A 23108-nucleotide genomic window follows, 5' to 3' on the forward strand; every position below is an offset into this window, starting at 1 on the left:
GTTGCACAATTAGTTAACAATTTATATGTTCTAAGTTGACTCAAATCAAACATTACCTCTAGCATTGCCGTTAAGCCATATTAATGAGAAACGCATTTTTGAGTTACATATAGATGAATACTGGAATAAGTTTGATTTTGAATCATACGGAAGATGCGAACTTTGTCTCATTGGCAAAATGACTAAAGCTTCTTTTACCTGATCAGGTAAAAGGGCCACCGAACGATTATGACTTATACATAATGATGTATGTGGTCGAATGCATATGATGGCAAGGGGACTTATACTACTTCATAACATTTACTGATGATTTCAATAGATACGGATATGTGGTTCTTATAAAGAACAAATCTGATTCTTTTGAAAAGCTCAAAGAATATAAGACCGAAGTAGAAAAGAAAACAAAGGAAAAGTATAAAAGTTTTACGATCAGATCGTGGAGGAGAGTACTTAAACCTCAATTTCAAGAGTTTCTTGAGGGAGTGTAATATTGTATCACAACATACTCCTTCTGAAATACCTCAATGGAATAGAGATTTTGAGGGGAGAAATCGTACCTTGTAGGACATGGTGCGATCGATGATGAGTCAAGCGGATCTTCCAATCAGTTTCTAGGGTTATGCTTTAGAAACAGCTGCTTATACACTTAACCAAGTTCCGACCAAAGCGGTTCAAAATACCCTGTATGAGATATGGACTAATAAACGTCATAGCATGTCATTTATGAAAATTTCGGGACGTGAAGCGTTTGTAAAATATTTAGCCTCTCACAAGCTTGGACCAAAATTAGATAGATGCTATTTTGTGGGATACGCAAGTGAGACTGGGGTATAGTTTTTATAATCCTTCCGAGAACAAAGTGTTTGTTGTTCAGGCCGCTGTATTTCTTGAGGGAGAACTACTTTCTAAGAAAATTAGTGGGAGGATAATACATCTCGATGAAGATCGAGAACCACATGATAACATTGAACCAGAGTTGGAATAAGATCAGGATTTATATCAAAATGTTGAAAGTAATCTTGTTCAGGAAACACAGCTTATTCGTAGCTCTAATAGCATTCACCATAAGTCCGGGAGGAATTATGAATTTCTTTTGACTCAAGATGGTGATGTGATGCTTACGGATAATGATAAGCCTCTAACCTACCAAGATGCTATGAACAGTTCAGACTCCGCGAGATGGCTGGAGGCCATGAAATCCGAGATGGAATGCATGTATCAAAATAAAGTACTTGTAACGCTCGGGAAATATTATGTAATTATCGAATTATTACATAAATAAAATATGTAATGATTCTGTCAGCTATGTGTTGCTGTATTATCAATTTTCTGTGATTGTTGGACGCGAGGATTAATTTGATAATTAATTATCGAGCTATATGTATTTAATTCATTTTAAAGTGAATTTATTGAATATTTATCCCTAAAAATGCTAAATTTGCTTCTAAAATTATTTTTATTGTTTTATAATTTCATTTATTATTTTTAGGGATTTATAAAATTTAGAAATCAATATTTTATTCATTATTTAATTTTAAAATGATTTTATGACTCCATTTAATTATAAAATACGGGTCGGTTGCGCGTTCCACAAAACAATATAAAATTTTTGAAAATTTGATATTATTAATTTTGAATAATTCCCAGATTCTTGAAATTACTTTTGTAAATTTTCAGATTACAATTATCTGTGAATTATTCGTTAAAACGTTAAAATTTTGGTGCACATTCAGGTTATCGGGAAACAATTAAATTAGATAAACATTTATCTCCCCCAAATATTTTTTTCTCCCTCGTCTCTTGTTCTGGACCGCCTCTCATCTCTCTCTTCTTGATCTCACCCTTCTCTCTCTCGTGTCTCTCTATGTAGTCTCTCTCTCTCGTTTCCTCCTCCCCTGCATGTCTCTATTTCTTTTTCTTCTCCCCTGTCTCGCTTTTGCTCCATCTCGTAATTTCTGGTTTTAGACGGAAGACCCAAGATGTGACGTTGGACTAGGAATGATCTAGTGATTAGACGTTGGGATTAATGAAGTTCCAATCGAAGAACCTGAGTGTCGGGATCGTATCCAGAATCGAATAGTAGTTTGTCAATAAAGCCGAACGATCAAAGTCGAACTAAAGTCAATAACGGTTAAAGCTTATTGAGGCAAGTACCCCTGACTTCACTTATTGTTCAAGTGATAATTATTTCGAATCATAGTATGCAAGTATTCCTAACCTTTCTCCTTAAATACTGCAAACATTTATTCGCTCCTATTCTAAGTTCAGAATAGTTAACTGTTTTATATTTCGCTGCAATTACTCTTATTATGCCAGTTCTTTTAATTATTGTTCCTATAATTCGATTGCTCTCTTGAGCAAATACCCATTCGTTCGGGTTAATTGTGAACCCTAATTTGGGATGTGTTGAAATCAAAATGATTTGATATCAAAATACTCCACGGACTGGATAGTTACTATATATATATATAAGGACCAGTAATGAGCTGGATCCTATGGGCCAGAGATGGACCGGACCCTTTAGGCCATAGTTGCCTGGGTGCCCCATATGTTGGTTGGGTCTATGCAGTTGGGTATAGATCCGCACTATCTCCTGACTGATCAGCAGGTTATAGTACATATGTTGGTTTCTAGTGTTCAGTCCAATTTATTGTTGTTTGCCATTAATGGCATTCCCTCTTGAAATAAAATGTGATTATGGGTTAAAGTTATTCTTTCTTAGCCCTCAGTTTCGGGAAATTACAATGTTTCTAAATATATTCGAGATTTAGATTGTTGCTGCAGCATTAGTTGCTCAGTGATAATTAGAATCTTGAATGAATTGAGATCTTCTTAATTATTCAACCCGTCCTTATCAGGCTGGTTTAGCAGGCTAAGTCTATGGAAACTTAGTCGATAATGATGGATACTGAATAGTTAGGAATTTCTTGAACGTCGTTTTATGAATAGTTATTGCATCCATTGCTCAATTATGAGATGATACCAGAAGCTATTTGGAAAACACGCGATCTCTAAAGTTCTTCCAAAAATGTCATTATGTCCTAAGTGATTCATAGCAATGCAAATCAAATTGATTTTAAGATAACGAAATATATCCTTCAAATGATTTCGTGTTTCACCCTTCAAAATATTTCAGAGATTTTGTCTGGAAGTTTTCTTTAAAATTAATATTTGAAACTCAAATTATATACTTGCTGGGCATTTTTGGCTCACTCTTGCTTTGTCAATTCTTATTTCTGCCAGAAACAGATAAGGACTAAAGTGAATAGCTTTGATAGACAGCAGAAGTTAGAGAAGTTTCTGTTGCGAGAGGTTGAAGGTGTTAGAAGAATGTGACAAGAGCATTAGTTCAAAGGTATATATACTTGTATTATAGTTGAAGTGAGTTGTAGAAGGTTAGATTCTTGTTTCATACAATAACCTGTAAAAGATCCGAACTCAAGGGGTTATTTATTTATTTCTTTACTTTATGTAATAATGGTTTAGTAACACCAAATCTTGACCCCGGATTTGGGGTGTTACAGTACTAACTTTAGTTAATCCACTCGAAGGGTAAAACCTATAGGGTGCAAATGGGTTTTCAAGAAGAAAACTGACATGGATGGTAAAGTACAGACCTATAAGACACGACTAGTGGCAAAAGTTTCAGACTAATTCATAGTATAGACTATGATGACACTTTTTCACCGGTTACTATGGTCAAGTCTATCAGGATTTTGTTAGCAATAGTTGCTTACTCTGACTATGAGATTTGGCAAATGGATGTCAAAACTGCTTTCTTATATGGGAGCCTTGAAGAGGATGTATATATGATACAACCTGAGGGTCTTGTCGATCCAAAGTTTGCTACGATAGTTTGTAAGTTGCTTCTATCTATTTATAGATTGAAGCAAACCTCAAGGAGAATGAATATTCATTTTGATGAAACGGTCACAGAGTTTGGCTTTATTTAAAATGAAGATGAACCATGTGTTTGCAAGAAGGTTACTGGGAGCCATGTGACATTCCTAGTATTATATGTAGATGACATATAACAAATAAGGAATGTCATACCTTCTCTATAGGCTGTTAAGACTTGGTTGAGAAATAGTTTCTCGGTGGAAGACTTAGGCGATGCTACCTATATATTAGGGATCAATATCTATAGAGATAGATTGAAAAGATTAATCGACCTAGTCGGAGTACATACATTGATAAAGTATTACATCATTTTATGATGCAAGAGACAAAAAAGGATATGTTTCGATGTCTCATGGGATAGTGATCTCAAAAGATAATTGCCCCATAAATCATTAGATGATAAGGGCCGTTTGAGAAAGTTCCAGATGCGTCGGCAATTGGATCTATAATGTATGCAATGATATGTACTTGTCCTGATGTTTTGTATGCTTTGAGCATGACGATCATATACCAGTCTAATCCAGGTGAGGGTCTGTTAGGGCGAAAACATGCACTAATATTCACGCAAGTATACGCGTTCGCAAGTAATATAGAATACTTTCTAGTTCGTTCCCGAAGGTGAATAGAAGGAAAAGTATAGAAGGCGTACCGAAGTAGAAGGACCTTTATATGAACATTCTTTCAATTAGATATTTTAGTGGTAAACCATAAAAATAGCAAGTAATGTATATAGTAATGACGACCAAAATAATTGATTTCCAAAACTTTAAAAATGAGATTTCGGAAAAGATTTTCTTAATCAACTTTCAGAAGATTTTTGCATGAAATGAGTTTTACAAATGATTTGTCAAACTACTACTTATGTTCTTGTTATTATAAAGAGAAAATGATCTAAAAAGAAGAATGGAATTAGACTCAGTGTTGTTATTCAAAGGGCCAAGTAGACCCATCAGCAGGAAGAAGGTTTAAGGTTGCTGTGAAAAAAATGAAAGTAAATGTTGTTTAATAAAATTAATAATTGAATCAACGTATTAAAATATTATTTCCCCACTTTATAAGATTAATAAAATTTAACGAGATTCGTGATTCGAATGGACGCAGAATGATTGAAGGAAATGGCAGAATCTTCTAGACGGTAGGCAGAAGAATCATATGTTATCGACAAAACTGAGGCGTTGCGTGATCGATGGTTATTTATACAGAATAAATGGAATCTAAAGCAATGGTTATAAATTTCGGAAGGACGCGATTAAGATCAAATTATTGAAGTAGTTGATGTGAAGACAGTTCCAGGAAGCATTTCGAAGCAATGATGTGACTTGAATCGTGAACCTGTATCCGCACGATCCTGAAGACATACGTAAGTGAAGCGTGGAGGTGATCGACATTAACATTCTTTCTTCTAATACGACAGTATATGTTTTTCTTGATTTTTGAATACGTCTGAGCTTCTTCTGTTGATAAATTATATGAGGCAAAAATGAAAGAAAATTTATTGTATTCCTTCTGAATTGTTTCTCTTTTCGAATCCTTGATTTTTGATTAAGACAATAGTGCTGTGATATGACGTTTTGTCGAAATGATGAAAAGTCGGGTGGGACGCCACCTAATCATGGGCTGTATGCCATATAGTATGAAAGACTGGCCATCTTAAGTACGAATATGGTTGTCTCATCTTTCACTCATTTTCTTTCTTCAATTTTCTGATTTACAATTTTTTTTTCAATCGGATGTTGCATTGTTATTCCTTATTCCGAGTTTAATCAAAATCATATTCCCAGACTTTCCTTTTGTGTAAAGTCTGTTCTCTGACGATTTCATAAGAAATGAAATAGTATGATACGTGGAACTATACAACGAACATAGATACGACTGCAAATCGATAAATGGTGGACATCTGCGAGCGAGGAAAAAAAAATGGATGCACCAACAAGATATCAAACAGTTGTTCATGTTACGAGGATCTCGTCAGTATGGCCGATTGCGTTAACATAATGCGCTTTAAACCAGAGGATTTCGACGCGAAATGAATGGTTAGCGAATCGTACCTTAATTACGAAATAAGGAAGTGAAGTTATGTGTTCAAACGGAGCAAAAAAGTATTGGGACGACGATCAAAGATCAAGGAAATTCGGAACAATGACTCAGACATGTAATTACGACGTGAAACATCCCTTCGTCGCTGGAAGATACTGTTCGTGAAGACTCAAGATGGAAGAAATCTTAAATATAATCAAACTTCGAATGTGTTCTTCAAGAAATTGCAAAATTTTCTAATTTGTGTAAATAAGTGATAATGAATCCAATGCTCATACCCGGGCCAGTAACAGAAGTTCGATGCGAAGCTATAAATAGAGATGAAACAATGGTGACTCGAATGTGAAATTTTTTTTAGAAATAATAATCTAATGGTTGAGTTTTTACGAGATTGTGACGATAATAATGAAGACCATGCTCAGTTATTAAAAGATAAACCGATTAATTATGGTCAGAAATAAATTAACAGAATCATGAAATCAAACCTTAAATTCAATAAGGACAATTCGTAATATTCTAAAAAGAATTGAGAAAGGTATGGTTATATTAATCATTATGGGTTTCAGATCCAATCCCAATTAAAAAGAGATATGTTATACTAGTTAGATGCTGATCAAAGGTGAATTGTGGGAATTGATGATTTGGTTGATTAATGGTGTCGGCTTGAGTCCGACTGGTAGTCAATGGTGTAGGGGAAGTGCTGCCCAAATTTTCAGAAATTACCTTATAGTTAAGAACAAAGAAGTATATGGTCATTCTCGTCAGCATTCCAGATAATTGCAATCTCGGTTCTTGAGAAAGTTGTTATGACCAAACTGACTTTATGTAATTGGTCTTTGATTCCAGTTAGCTAGTTAGCACTTGGTTTAAGTGATCATTTAAAGGAGTTGATTGATCCACTTTGCCAACTAATGGTTAGTTAAATGGAAATCGATTCCAATTAGATTGAGCAAGCTCTAACATAATTTCGAGATCCGAAATGAAAGATATAGAAATTTGAGAAAAAGTAATGGCGTTACCGTAAATTAAAAAGGCCTAGTTCAATTAGCGTGATGTTATTGTAATCGGGTGTAAGGTGTGATCCAGAAGAATATGCTCTTTTTGATGAATAAAAAGAATAGGAAGTTATTGGTTCATGCTAGTAAGAAGAATATTTCAAGACCTGAAGCGGTTGAATAGAAGTTGCTATAGAATGATGGAAAGCTCGCAAATTTAAGCATCCAATGAACGACGGAGATTGATGAAGTCCGCATGTGAACTCAGGAAAAGAGATGAGAATCAATGAAGAGTAGTCAAACACGTGATTTGTGACATGTCAAGTAAGGCTAAGAAACTAGCTACCGAGGGAATTCAATAATTCTGTGAGTAAGAATTTAAATAGTACAAATAAAAGCCTTCATTCCAGTATGAACTCCAGAAATGACCTATCCAATAATAAACAGAGTAATATTACTAAGAAAAAAAAAATCGTTATGTATGGAAAAGATAATGAATAATGAGAATGAAGAACTAATCAAGACAAGAAGTGGAATCAAAAGGATAATAAAGAAATTTTATAAAATAACTCAGAAAATATGCAAGTTTGGAATGTCGGTTGTGTGTCGGTTGTGCCAGAACTATTAGGAAAATAAGGTGAAACGTCGATAGTTGGAGATAGGAATTTCATTCAAGGAATGCGTGTAAACAGGAATGATTAAACAAAGGAATTAATGGCAAATGATTGGAGAAGCGCGTTGCAATGAATCTCAAAATGGAATTCTTTAGAACTAAAGTAAAGTCCCGGAGGTTCGAATGAATGCTTTATCAAGATTACCTCAAGGAATGAGGTGAGGATTTCTCGTCGGTTACTACACAGAGTCAAGCTGGTGACAAAGGCCCCATATCGTCTAACTCAATAGGGATGAAATAATAAGTGAAAAAAAAAAAACCTCAGAAATGTGAAATGTAAAAATAAAGAAATAAAAAGTATTTTTCTCTAAGCACAAAAGTGGTTACGGAAAAGAAAATAGATATATAAGGATACGCGTCGATTCTCAGAAATTGTAAGTTTGAAGGTTAAGTGAACACAATGTACCAGGAGTATTGAGATAGAGTGATTGTATTTATTGATAACATCCTCGCCAATTCAAGGACTAAGGAAGACTAAGTCGAACTACTGAAGATATGCTTGCGAAGAGCTGGAAAATAGCAGCTGCATTCTTAGCTTCAAAGATATGAATTATGAATATAATGGATTATGAGCTCCAGTGTGTAGTTAACTCCAAACAGGAAAGGCCCATTTAGGAATAGATGTTTCAAATAGAAATAAAAGGGTAAATACCATTAAGATTGTTGAGAAATGGTTAAAAAAAAAGAGTTAGAAATTGAAGAATAGATTTTGATCCGTCTTCTGGGTTATGCTTATACTTACTTTGTTGTTGAATATCAAAGGTGGTATTAATGCAGATGATTGATGTTGACTTCAGTATGAAATGATGTGAGCATCAAAGTTCGTATTGATATCTAATTTGATAAAACAACAAAATGAATATTAATACCAATAGACCGAATTTTGAACAAAATTCTAATTCATTCCATTCCCAATTAATGTACTTTCTTTTAGATATTAGGGGATTCTCGCTTGATGAAGCTACTTGATAGTGATTGAAAAGAAATAGAAATATGCTACCAAATGGTGAGTAGATGTAATTGCCGAAAATTTTTCTTTTTAGCTTTTGAATAGATGTAGAACATTTTGAAGCATCAGACGTCATGAACTCAGGACATCGGGTGCAGACAGATAGAAAATGCAAGAGACCGACTAAGAATTCTCAAATACGATTGGAAACGATCATAGGTCAGGCTAATCGAACAGAAAGAGACATGAAAAGTAGAATAAAACAGTTAGTGAAAATAGAAAGTTCATGAACACGAACTATTAGAAGTGGAAAGAAAAGAAGATTAGAATGAATTAAGTTAGTCCTTTGAGGCAATGAGATAGATAGAATAAGTGTGGATGAGTTGGTCTTGTTGTCACCGGTATAATGAATCTATAAGACATTCATGTGTGTATGACTACGAAAATTCATTTAGCTTCAATTGTATGAAGTAGAGATTGAGATAGGGGTTGCATGAGCAACTGATAGAGATGATGACGGTAAAAGGCCGTTGAGTTGTGATTAATGTGATGAGAACTGAGAAATTATAAGAAAGATACTTGAGAAGCAGCATGGTCTGTTCCTTAGCATGATTCTGAGGACAGAATCCTTTTAAGGGGGGAAGAATGTAACGCTCGGGAAATATTATGTAATTATCGAATTATTACATAAATAAAATATGTAATGATTCTGTCAGCTATGTGTTGCTGTATTATCAATTTTCTGTGATTGTTGGACGCGAGGATTAATTTGATAATTAATTATCGAGCTATATTTATTTAATTCATTTTAAAGTGAATTTATTGAATATTTATCCCTAAAAATGCTAAATTTGCTTCTAAATTATTTTTATTATTCTATAATTTCATTTATTATTTTTAGGGATTTATAAAATTTAGAAATCAATATTTTATTCATTATTTAATTTTAAAATGATTTTATGACTCCATTTAATTGTAAAATACGGGTCGGTTGCGCGTTCCACAAAACAATATAAAATTTTTGAAAATTTGATATTATTAATTTTGAATAATTCCCAGATTCTTGAAATTACTTTTGTAAATTTTCAGATTACAATTATCTGTGAATTATTCGTTAAAACGTTAAAATTTCGGTGCACATTCAGGTTATCGGGAAACAATTAAATTAGATAAACATTTATCTCCCCCAAATATTTTTTTCTCCCTCGTCTCTTGTTCTGGACCGCCTCTCATCTCTCTCTTCTTGATCTCACCCTTCTCTCTCTCGTGTCTCTCTATGTAGTCTCTCTCTCTCGTTTCCTCCTCCCCTGCATGTCTCTATTTCTTTTTCTTCTCCCCTGTCTCGCTTTTGCTCCATCTCGTAATTTCTGGTTTTAGACGGAAGACCCAAGATGTGACGTTGGACTAGGAATGATCTAGTGATTAGACGTTGGGATTAATGAAGTTCCAATCGAAGAACCTGAGTGTCGGGATCGTATCCAGAATCGAATAGTAGTTTGTTAATAAAGCCGAACGATCAAAGTCGAACTAAAGTCAATAACAGTTAAAGCTTATTGAGGCAAGTACCCCTGACTTCACTTATTGTTCAAGTGATAATTATTTCGAATCATAGTATGCAAGTATTCCTAACCTTTCTCCTTAAATACTGCAAACATTTATTCGCTCCTATTCTAAGTTCAGAATAGTTAACTGTTTTATATTTCGCTGCAATTACTCTTATTATGCCAGTTCTTTTAATTATTGTTCCTATAATTCGATTGCTCTCTTGAGCAAATACCCATTCGTTCGGGTTAATTGTGAACCCTAATTTGGGATGTGTTGAAATCAAAATGATTTGATATCAAAATACTCCACGGACTGGATAGTTACTATATATATATATATAAGGACCAGTAATGAGTTGGATCCTATGGGCCGGAGATGGACCGGACCCTTTAGGCCATAGTTGCCTGGGTGCCCCATATGTTGGTTGGGTCTATGCAGTTGGGTATAGATCCGCACTATCTCCTGACTGATCAGCAGGTTATAGTGCATATGTTGGTTTCTAGTGTTCAGTCCAATTTATTGTTGTTTGCCATTAATGGCATTCCCTCTTGAAATAAAATGTGATTATGGGTTAAAGTTATTCTTTCTTAGCCCTCAGTTTCGGGAAATTACAATGTTTCTAAATATATTCGAGATTCAGATTGTTGCTGCAGCATTAGTTGCTCAGTGATAATTAGAATCTTGAATGAATTGAGATCTTCTTAATTATTCAACCCGTCCTTATCAGGCTGGTTTAGCAGGCTAAGTCTATGGAAACTTAGTCGATAATGATGGATACTGAATAGTTAGGAATTTCTTGAACGTCGTTTTATGAATAGTTATTGCATCCATTGCTCAATTATGAGATGATACCAGAAGCTATTTGGAAAACACGCGATCTCTAAAGTTCTTCCAAAAATGTCATTATGTCCTAAGTGATTCATAGCAATGCAAATCAAATTGATTTTAAGATAACGAAATATATCCTTCAAATGATTTCGTGTTTCACCCTTCAAAATATTTCAGAGATTTTGTCTGGAAGTTTTCTTTAAAATTAATATTTGAAACTCAAATTATATACTTGCTGGGCATTTTTGGCTCACTCTTGCTTTGTCAATTCTTATTTCTGCCAGAAACAGATAAGGACTAAAGTGAATAGCTTTGATAGACAGCAGAAGTTAGAGAAGTTTCTGTTGCGAGAGGTTGAAGGTGTTAGAAGAATGTGACAAGAGCATTAGTTCAAAGGTATATATACTTGTATTATAGTTGAAGTGAGTTGTAGAAGGTTAGATTCTTGTTTCATACAATAACCTGTAAAAGATCCGGACTCAAGGGGTTATTTATTTATTTCTTTACTTTATGTAATAATGGTTTAGTAACACCAAATCTTGACCCCGGATTTGGGGTGTTACAGTACTAACTTTAGTTAATCCACTCGAAGGGTAAAACCTATAGGGTGCAAGTGGGTTTTCAAGAAGAAAACTGACATGGATGGTAAAGTACAGACCTATAAGACACGACTAGTGGCAAAAGTTTCAGACTAATTCATAGTATAGACTATGATGACACTTTTTCACCGGTTACTATGGTCAAGTCTATCAGGATTTTGTTAGCAATAGTTGCTTACTCTGACTATGAGATTTGGCAAATGGATGTCAAAACTGCTTTCTTATATGGGAGCCTTGAAGAGGATGTATATATGATACAACCTGAGGGTCTTGTCGATCCAAAGTTTGCTACGATAGTTTGTAAGTTGCTTCTATCTATTTATAGATTGAAGCAAACCTCAAGGAGAATGAATATTCATTTTGATGAAACGGTCACAGAGTTTGGCTTTATTTAAAATGAAGATGAACCATGTGTTTGCAAGAAGGTTACTGGGAGCCATGTGACATTCCTAGTATTATATGTAGATGACATATAACAAATAAGGAATGTCATACCTTCTCTATAGGCTGTTAAGACTTGGTTGAGAAATAGTTTCTCGGTGGAAGACTTAGGCGATGCTACCTATATATTAGGGATCAATATCTATAGAGATAGATTGAAAAGATTAATCGACCTAGTCGGAGTACATACATTGATAAAGTATTACATCATTTTATGATGCAAGAGACAAAAAATGATATGTTTCGATGTCTCATGGGATAGTGATCTCAAAAGATAATTGCCCCATAAATCATTAGATGATAAGGGCCGTTTGAGAAAGTTCCAGATGCGTCGGCAATTGGATCTATAATGTATGCAATGATATGTACTTGTCCTGATGTTTCGTATGCTTTGAGCATGACGATCATATACCAGTCTAATCCAGGTGAGGGTCTGTTAGGGCGAAAACATGCACTAATATTCACGCAAGTATACGCGTTCGCAAGTAATATAGAATACTTTCTAGTTCGTTCCCTCAGAGACTCAGACTAAGTTATTGTCTAATTAAACTCACTCACCAATGTATGATTACTTCTCAATGTTAAGGTAACACTTAAAATTGTTGATTAAATATTAACTATAATTAACTACTTAATTAGCCACTTAACTAACACTTCAATTTATCAATAATAAAACACTCATGAGATCACAACTTCATTATTACTTCCTTCTATAGCCATTGTTATTACCTTTAGCATGTGACAGTGATGATATTAATCGAATAACACGAAACTGATAAAAGCCAACTTTCATTATACTAATACCATTCTACTAAACATCCACAATTAAGATAGAAGTTGAATAGTCATCAATCATGTTGAGTTCCTATATGTCTACAGAAATTGACAACACAATGATTTAAGCACAAGTTATTCCTTTTGATTACATAGGGCAAATAAAACTGTTAGAGTTACCCACTAATCATGCACAACGTACATGAACCTATGCTAGCATGGCAAGTTCTAAATCTCAAGATCCACCATCGCTTCACAAGAGATTAACACCCTATCTTATATGTTCGCGACGCATATAAGACAAATACGCACAACCAATACTAGATATCATGCAATCATCACACACTAAAGTATCAAACAATTAACTAAAGAATTTCATAATAAATCCGTTGCAACCCCATGATCACGATTAGCCCATAATAGAACTTATCGCCATCATGGGTTCATATGAAATCATGATAATCAACACAAGAAAATAATAACTAAACTAATTATATTAAAACAGAGTACGTCACAAGAGTAAATAAGTCAAAGCAAGAAAACTAGCATCCAACATTACAACGAAACAAGAATCACAAGAATATATGCTTCCTCTTCGTTGCGGTATGCTAAATCGGTCTTCTTCCTTATCTCCTTCGCTTCTTGCGCCAAACACAATCTAAAACATAATCTCCTTCTTATTCTCCATGAAAACGTCTCAAATCTACTTATATAATAGTCCCATAAAACTCAGATTACATAGAAGTTGGAAGCCAAACAGAAGTAGAAGTCTAAAATAATTCAGCTTTTTCCCCGACCCTGCGCGGCCGCTCAGCATTTCTGCGCGGGCGCGCAAGGCTGCTGCGCGGCCGCTCAGCATTGCTGCGCGGGCGCGCAGGACCCTACTGGAAAAATTCCAGGTTTGCTCCGTTTCTTCGCCGTAATCTGCCCGTTCTTTTCCTCTCGCAATGGTGAACACATGCCAAGGCTTATTCTTGATGATTCCTCCTCCGAAATGCAACTAATACCCTGAAATGCATAAACACTAGAAAAACGCATCAAATACACAAAATACTTGATTTCAAGACACCAATTTAAGCCATTTTAAGACGTTCTAAGTGGTATAAAATGCCACTTATCACACCCCCAAACTTAAATCGATGCTTGTCCTCAAGCGTCACAGACTCAAAACAAATAAAAATATGCATGAATGCAATCTATATGAAAATGCAACGATCCCCCTTACTACAATTAACCAACCAAATTGTCACGTCTCAACGAATGCAGTTAGACACTAAAGATCAATAAACTCATGCAAACGGACATATAGCCAGAAACGTGGTGTGTGCAAATGCTTAACAGATATGCTTCGGAACTAGACCAATTACTATGACTAGACTATCCTCAAGGCAATCCTACGATTATACAAAGAATAAAAATTCTAGGCACAAAGTGATATACAACACTACAAGAACTCTGGAGCTTACTACAGAATTGTGCTTTTTATTTACAACTCAAATGCTTATTTGACCGTGCAATGAGTGAGGTCCACAAAAGACTTATACAATGGTATCCATGTAACGAGCGTTAGGTTAGCGGATCCCAGACTCTAAAAGCCTTAGGTCACTAGGCACAAAGTCCCCTAAGAACTTAATAACTCAAATACCAAAGAGCCCACTCTTGATCAATTATGCAAAAAATTTTAAATATTTTTTTTTTCTGAGCAAGTGTGTTTCGCTCCATCTTGCTCACCCCTAGACTACTCGCATAACATGCGAGCCGGCTACTAGCCATTTGACGCCTAGCCACAACTAGCAACAAATTCCATTTTTACTCCATTTTTTTTTCTTTTTCATGCCTTTACCACTAAGAACCTATTATCAAATTCTAAGCATAATAAATAGATTATCCTCGAAAATAATCAGATCATAACAACAATCTAGCCCTTAAGCATTCTCTAAGACTTAGTGAAAATACAAGTGCTTCTAGCATGCATATCAACCTACATAACTTAATATCACTTTAATGCTATCACTACACTCGCATCAATATCACAATTCAGTCGATAAATCATTGCAAAAGGGATCATGGTATATGTGTGAGCTATATGATATGACAAACAAATAAAGCTATATAAAAAAAAACTATATGGCAAAAATTATGCAACTATATGAACTAACTATCATGAATATGCAGCTATATGACACACACAAAATATTCCTTAACTACCACCCCCAAACATAAAATCTTCACTGTCCCCAGTGAAGGTAGTAGAAAGAAACACAGGGTATACCTACTCGGAGTCATCATCATCATCACCCTCAGTGGGTGGAGTATCAGGCGGCGGGTATGCAGAGTCCTCACCAAAAACTGGCCACTGGATATCAGCTCCAAGGCCTCGAAAAGCAGTCCCTAACGCAAGAGTGAGCTCCTGAGCAAACCTGCTCTGCGTCTCATACATGGCATCCATCCGCCGTGAAAGCCTCCTATACTGGGCATCACCCATCCCAACACCCTCCTGAGCTCTCGAAGAACCAGCCTCACCACGCCCTGGCCTAGCCATAGTAGCACCTCGTGCTGGACGCCCTCCTGGAAGACGATAACCCAGCCCATGCTCCTCAGGCTCACCACCGGTCCACTCCTGCATCCCATTCAGAGTGCCAGAATCTATCGAAGCTGCTGGAAACTGCAACTGCTCATGAGCCGGCCAGTTCACTCCTACTGCTCGGCATAGCTTCGTAACCGTGGATGCATAAGGGATGTTCATATGCTTTGCTCCCCTCAAAAACTTCAGAATTCCTTGGTAGATAAACTCACCAAGGTCCACATATTATTCCTCATTGAGAATTCCCCACAACAACTGTGCTCTCTCAACTGTGACCTCGTATACATGTGAAGAAGGCAAAATATTAGCACATATAAATGCATTCCATGCATGGGCATACCTGTTCATGGCGATCGCCGGAAAGTGACGATACTCATTATTGGCTGGACTGCGGTTCCAAACTGTGCCCGGTCGACAGAGAGTCGCACAAATCAAATCCAAGTCAAAATCCTTAGCAGTCTTTTCATTCCAGTTCTCCTCCTCGGGCTTCCTCTCTCGCTTTCCAATCACACGGCGAATCGGCGCAGGATGATAATCAACCGTCAGCCCACGAACTACAGAAAACCCATTCTTTTCAGCCTTCGCGTTCGCGTAGAACTCACGAACAACGCTCATCGGTACTGCTTCGGGTGACTCACAAAAAGCTATCCACCCCTTCTCTGCAATCATGGGCAATAACTCACCATCCCTCCCTGATGGTAAAAACCCCCTCTCCTTCAGAATCGGCTTCCCCAACAGCCTAGTGTACTCCTCCTCCGCAGCTCTGTCAGTCAACCGAGGCCTTGCAGCAGTACCCCTTAATGAATCAGCAGTAGGAACTGTGCTGCTGCTGTCAATAGTGCGTGCTCTCTTGGGTGCCATTGATTTATGAATAAATGTGTGTAAGAACTGATTTTTGATGTTTATAAGAGGGTTTAAGTGTATGAAGTTTGTGGGAGATATGTAGGATAGGTGTATGTATATATAGGGTGTGGAGTAGGTTAAATTAGATTAAGAGTGGGGTTAAGGGATAAAATCATGGGGTAATGGGAAAAGAATTTGTGGGTTTATGGGCTGTGATGGGTTTTTGTGTTTTTGTTTTTTTTTTTTTTTCTTTGAACTGTAAAAAAAATTCTGGAACTCGACCCCTGCGCGGCCGCTCAGCATAGCTGCGCGGGCGCGCAGAGGGTCTCTGGAATTTTTTTTTTTCAGCCCCTGTTTTCTGATTTTTTTGTGTTTTTGGATAGGTTATTAACTTCTAAGGGTTCCTGTAACAACAATTCATGGGTTGCCTCCCACGCAGCGCTTCTTTTTCGTCATTAGCTTGACGTTCCGTACCTTTCTCAAGTAGTCAACAAAATGGCACTAACCACCTCTCGGTTTGCCATGTCCCCATAGTAGTGCTTCAACCGCTGACCGTTAACCTTGAATGCTTGGTCCAAATCATTCTCAAAAATTTCCACCGCTCCATGTGGAAACACAGTTTTGACAATAAAAGGTCCAGACCACCTTGATTTCAACTTCCCAGGAAAAAGTCGGAGCCGAGAGTTGAATAACAGAACTTGTTGCCCTGGCACAAATAACTTAGGATGTAGCTTCCTATCGTGCCACCTCTTCACCTTTTCCTTATACAATTTGTTATTCTCGTACGCTTGAAGTCGAAATTCATCAAGTTCATTAAGCTGAAGCATTCTTTTCTTACCAGCTACATCTAAATCCAGGTTCAATTTCTTCAATGCCCAGTAGGCCTTATGCTCAAGCTCCGCCGGTAGATGACATCCTTTACCGTACACCAACTGAAACGGTGACATCCCAAGTGGAGTTTTGTATGCTGTTCTGTAAGCCCAAACAGCTTCATCGAGCTTTAAAGACCAATCCTTCCTTGACGGACAAACAACCTTCTCTAGAATGTGCTTTATCTCTCTGTTAGACACTTCCGCTTGACCATTTGTTTGCGGATGATAGGCAGTAGCTACTCGATGATTCACATTATAACGCTGCATCGTAGAAGTGAACTTACGGTTGCAAAAATGCGATCCTTCATCACTTATGATTACCCGAGGCGTTCCAAACCTTGTGAAAATTTGCTTATGAAGAAAATTTAGCACTGCCTTTGCATCATTTGTCGGTAAAGCTTTAACTTCGACCCATTTTGAGACATAATCGACTACCAGCAAGATGTACTGATTATTGCAAGACGAGATAAAAGGCCCCATGAAATCGATTCCCCATACATCAAAGACCTCGACTTCAAGCATCACATTTAATGGCATCTCATCCTTCCTTGACAAATTTCCCACTATTTGGCAACGATCACACCTTAAAACAAACTGATGAGCATCCTTAAACAAAGTAGGCCAGAAAAAACCTGCTTGCAGAATACGAGTTGCCGTCTTCTTACCTCCATAGTGTCCACCATAAACCGTGGAATGGCAGTCTCGTAATATCCCCTCCGTCTCACAGAACGTGATACATCTCCTGATGATCTGGTCAGCTCCCTGTCTAAACAAATATGGTTCATCCCACATATACCACTTCACCTCATACAGAAACTTCTTCTTTTGAGCGGATGTCAAATTAAGCGGCATTATATTGCTGACAAGATAGTTTACAATATCTGCAAACCATGGTTCTTCCTCCTGAATTGCAAACAACTGCTCATCCGAAAAAGATTCATTGATTAACGTCCTATCTTGTGAAGTAGAATCGGGATTCTCCAACCTAGAGAGATGGTCAGCTACTTGATTCTCGGTACCTTTTCTATCTTTGATCTCTAACTCAAATTCCTGAAGTAAAAGCACCCAACGAATGAGTCTCGGCTTCGAATCCTTCTTAGAAACCAGATAGCGAATAGCTGCATGATCAGTGAATACTGTTACTTTCGTACCAAGCAGATAAGATCGAAATTTCTCAAAGCCAAAGACTATAGCCAAAAGCTCCTTCTCAGTAGTGGTGTAGTTCAATTGGGCCCCATTTAAAGTCTTACTCGCATAGTAGACCACATGGAAGAGATTTTTCTTGCGCTGTCCCAGAACTGCACCTACCGCATAGTCACTCGCATCACACATCATCTCAAACGGTTCTGTCCAATCTGGTGCTGTAATAACTGGTGCCGTGATCAAACTCTCCTTGAGAGTCTCGAATGCTGCCAAACATTCATCATCAAATTTGAAAGGCACATCTTTCTCAAGTAAATTGCACAACGGCTTAGATATCTTTGAAAAGTCCTTGATGAATCGCCGATAAAAACCCGCATGACCGAGAAAACTACGGATTCCTTTCACCGAATTAGGTGGGGGAAGATTTTCAATGACTCCCACCTTGGCCTTGTCCACCTCCAGACCTTTGCTAGAGACCTTATGCCCAAGGATAATGCCTTCACGCACCATAAAATGACATTTCTCCCAATTAAGCACCAAATTAGTTTCCACGCATCTTTTGAGTACGGCGCGCAGATTATTCAAACATTCATCATATGAGTGTCCAAAGACGGAGAAGTCATCCATGAACACTTCGACGTTATTTCCAATCATGTCAGAGAATATAGCCATCATACATCTCTGAAAGGTGGCCGGGGCGCCACATAACCCAAACGAAACTCTACGAAAAGAAATGTGCCAAATGGACAAGTGAAGGTAGTCTTTTCCTGATCCTCTGGTGCAATACAAATCTGATTATACCCGGAATAACCATCCAGAAGACAAAAATACTCATGTCCCGCCAATCTGTCAAGCATTTGATCAATGAATGGGAGAGGGAAGTGATCCTTCCTTGTGGCTTTGTTCAATTTTCTATAATCCATGCATACTCTCCATCCTGTAACTGTTCGAGTAGGGATGAGCTCATTCTTTTCATTTGCGACCACAGTGATACCTCCTTTCTTAGGTACACATTGCACGGGGCTTACCCACGAGCTGTCAAAAATAGGATAAATGATGCCTGCATCTAGCCATTTCAGAATTTCTTTCTTCACCACCTCCTTCATGATCGGGTTCAGTCTTCGCTGCTGTTCCACAGTTGGCTTACTACCTTCCTCTAACAGAATTTTATGCATACAATATGAAGGACTTATCCCCTTGATGTCTGCTATGGTCCATCCTATAGCCGATTTGAATTCTCTCAAAATCCTTAAGAGCTTGTCTTCCTCACTACCTGAAAGGTCAGCTGAAATAATAACAGGTAACGTAGATGAATCACCTAAAAAAGCATACCTCAAGTGTTCAGGTAATGGTTTGAGCTCCAAGGTAGGTGCTTCCTCTATTGATGGTTTGAGCTTCTCTTCAGCATTCTTAAGGTCAGAAGTACCAAGAGATTCAAATGGTATGTCGAGATTTCGCTTCCATGGAGAAGCGTTCAGATATTGTAATTGCTCGTTGCTATCTTCATCATCGCTGTCAAAATCCCCCACTAAGGCCTTTTCCAATGCATCAGACATTAGCATGTGATCGAGTTCCGAAGTAACTGCGGAATCAATCACATCCACTTTTAAACACTCCTCATCTTCTGTAGGGAATTTCATTGCCTTGAATACGTTGAAGGTCACATCCTGATCTTGGACCCGCATAGTAAGTTCCCCTTTTTGCACATCTATCAAAGTACGGCCAGTAGCCAAGAAAGGCCTCCCCAAGATTATGGGAATCTTCTTATCTTCCTCAAAATCCAGAATAACAAAATCTGCAGGAAAGAAGAGCTTATCCACCTTGACGAGCACATCCTCAACTATGCCCCTTGGGTAAGTAATGGAACGGTCCACCAATTGTAGCGACATGTATGTGGGTTTTGGATCAGGCAGATCCAATTTTTTAAAGATCGACAAGGGCATCAGATTAATGCTTGCTCCCAAATCACAAAGGCACTTGTCAAAAGTTAGATTGCCAATGGTGCAAGGAATGGTGAACCTTCCTGGATCTTTCAGTTTTGGTGGTAACTTTTGCTGCAGAACAGCGCTGCATTCTTCTGTGAGAGCAACGGTTTCAAGGTCATCCAGTTTCACCTTCCTTGAAAGAATAGTCTTCATAAACTTCGCATAACTAGGCATTTGTTCCAGAGCCTCAGCGAAAGGTATATTGATGTGAAGTTTCTTGAACACCTCCAGAAACTTCCCGAACTGTCTATCCAGCTTTTGTTGCTGCAATCTCTTAGGAAAAGGTGGTGGAGGATAGAGCTGTTTCTCCCCTGTATTAGCCTCAGGCAGAGTGTGTTCAACAGTAGTCTTCCTTGGTTCCGCCACTTTCTCCTTTTGCTTAGATTCTTCATCTCTAACTTCAGCTTCGACTTCTTTTGCCTTTTCAGCATCAGCTACTTTTCCAGACCTTAAGGTAATAGCCTTGACTTGCTCTTTAGCTTCCTTCCTGCCTGGTACTTCCGTGTCACTGGGAAGAGTGCCAGGTTGACGATTGAGCACTGCATTGGCTAATTGACCGATTTGATTTTCCAAGGTCTTGATAGAAACCGCCTGACTCTTGCACAACAGCTTAAGTTCCTCAAAATCAGCACTAATAGGTGCAGCTACACTTCCCTGTTGAGGATATGATTGCCTTGTAGCATACTGCTGTGGTTGCTGGAATCCAGGTGGGTTAAACTGTTTACTTACTCCTTGCTGATATGTTGGCTAAATAGCATTCTGATTATTCCCCCAGCTGAAATTTGGATGATTTCTTTTGTTAGGATGATAGGTCGCTGGCACAGGCTGCTGTTGTCGCTGATAATTATTCACTTACTGAACAGATTCGTTGACAAGAGAACACTGATCCGTAGCATGAGAACCTGCACAAAGCTCACAAACCATAGCTATTTGATTAACTCCATACGTAGCCAAAGAATCAACCTTCATTGATAGCGCTTGAAGCTGGGCTGCAATAGCGGTGGCTGCATCAACTTCCAGAATACCTGCGACCTTGCCTGACGTCATCCTCTGAGTTGGGTTTTGATGCTCATTTGCAGCCATTATCTCTATAAGATTATACGCCTCAGTATAGCTTTTAGCCCATAAGGCTCCTCCAGCTGCTGCATCGAGCATGGGCCGAGATTGGGCCCCCAAACCATTATAAAAACCAGTGATTACCATCCAATCCGGCATTCCATGATGTGGACATTTTCTCAACATTTCCTTGTAGCGTTCCCAAGCCTCGCACATAGATTCTGTAGGTTGCTGCGTAAACTGAGTAAGAGCACTCCTCATAGCAGCAGTCTTTGCCATTGGATAAAACTTCACCAGAAACTTTTGCGCAAGATCTTGCCACGTAGTGATGGACCCAGCTGGTTCAGAATGTAACCAGTCTTTAGCCTTATCCCTCAGTGAGAATGGGAAAAGCCTCAACTTGATAGCCTCATCAGTCACGCCATTATACTTAAAAGTGCTGCAGATCTCGACAAAATTCCTTATGTGCATGTTGGGGTCTTCAGTTGCCGCTCCTCCAAAAGAAACAGAATTCTGCACCATCTGAATAGTGCCCGGCTTGATTTCAAAGGTGTTAGCTTGAATAGCCGGATGAAGGATGCTTGACTGAATGTCATCAATTTTAGGCCGAGAAAAATCCATAAGAGCTGGATCAGCTTGAACAATACGATCTCCCATGTTTACTGGTTCTTTCTGCTCAGTTCCTGAATCCGAATCCTCAAAATCTAACTTCTCCGGAGTATCAAGAACTTCATCTTTCTCCTCAGCTGTATCTAAGGTCCTCTTGCGAGCACGAGAACGAGTTTGCATAAACGCTTGCTATACCTGAAACACAACCGAAAAGAGTAATTAACTACTACGTCATAATCACTGAGTCCTAATGACCAATGATGGTAAGTACATAAACTAAACAAATACGCTGAGTCCCCGGCAGCGGCGCCAAAAACTTGTTAGGGCGAAAACATGCACTAATATTCACGCAAGTATACGCGTTCGCAAGTAATATAGAATACTTTCTAGTTCGTTCCCTCAGAGACTCAGACTAAGTTATTGTCTAATTAAACTCACTCACCAATGTATGATTACTTCTCAATGTTAAGGTAACACTTAAAATTGTTGATTAAATATTAACTATAATTAACTACTTAATTAACCACTTAACTAACACTTCAATTTATCAATAATAAAACACTCATGAGATCACAACTTCATTATTACTTCCTTCTATAGCCATTGTTATTACCTTTAGCATGTGACAGTGATGATATTAATCGAATAACACGAAACTGATAAAATCCAACTTTCATTGTACTAATACCATTCTACCAAATATCCACAATTAAGATAGAAGTTGAATAGTCATCAATCATGTTGAGTTCCTATATGTCTACAGAAATTGACAACACAACGATTTAAGCACAAGTTATTCCTTTTGATTACATAGGGCAAATAAAACTGTTAGAGTTACCCACTAATCATGCACAACGTACATGAACCTATGCTAGCATGGCAAGTTCTAAATCTCAAGATCCACCGTCACTTCACAAGAGATTAACACCCTATCTTATATGTTCGCGACGCACATAAGACGAATACGCACAACCAATACTAGATATCATGCAATCATCACACACTAAAGTATTAAACAATTAACTAAAGAATTTCATAATAAATCTGTTGCAACCCCATGATCACGATTAGCCCATAATAGAAATTGGGTTCATATGAAAACATGATAATCAACACAAGAAAATAATAACTAAACTAATTATATTAAAACAGAGTACGTCATAAGAGTAAATAAGTCAAAGCAAGAAAACTAGCATCCAACGTTACAACGAAACAAGAATCACAAGAATATATGCTTCCTCTTCGTTGCGGTGTGCTAAATCGGTCTTCTTCCTT

The 23108-nt window shown here is 37.6% G+C and overlaps 1 non-coding gene across 1 annotated transcript; it reads left to right on the plus strand.

Moving 5' to 3' along the window:
• The first annotated feature begins 21381 nt into the window (after positions 1-21381).
• LOC141694063 (small nucleolar RNA R71) lies at positions 21382-21488 on the plus strand. The gene has a single exon (XR_012563395.1). It is a non-coding gene; the product is annotated as a small nucleolar RNA R71 (small nucleolar RNA).
• Positions 21489-23108: the final 1620 nt, after the last annotated feature.

Source organism: Apium graveolens, chromosome 10 (genome assembly GCF_009905375.1).
Source record: "Apium graveolens cultivar Ventura chromosome 10, ASM990537v1, whole genome shotgun sequence".
NCBI classification, from domain to species: Eukaryota; Viridiplantae; Streptophyta; class Magnoliopsida; order Apiales; family Apiaceae; genus Apium; species Apium graveolens.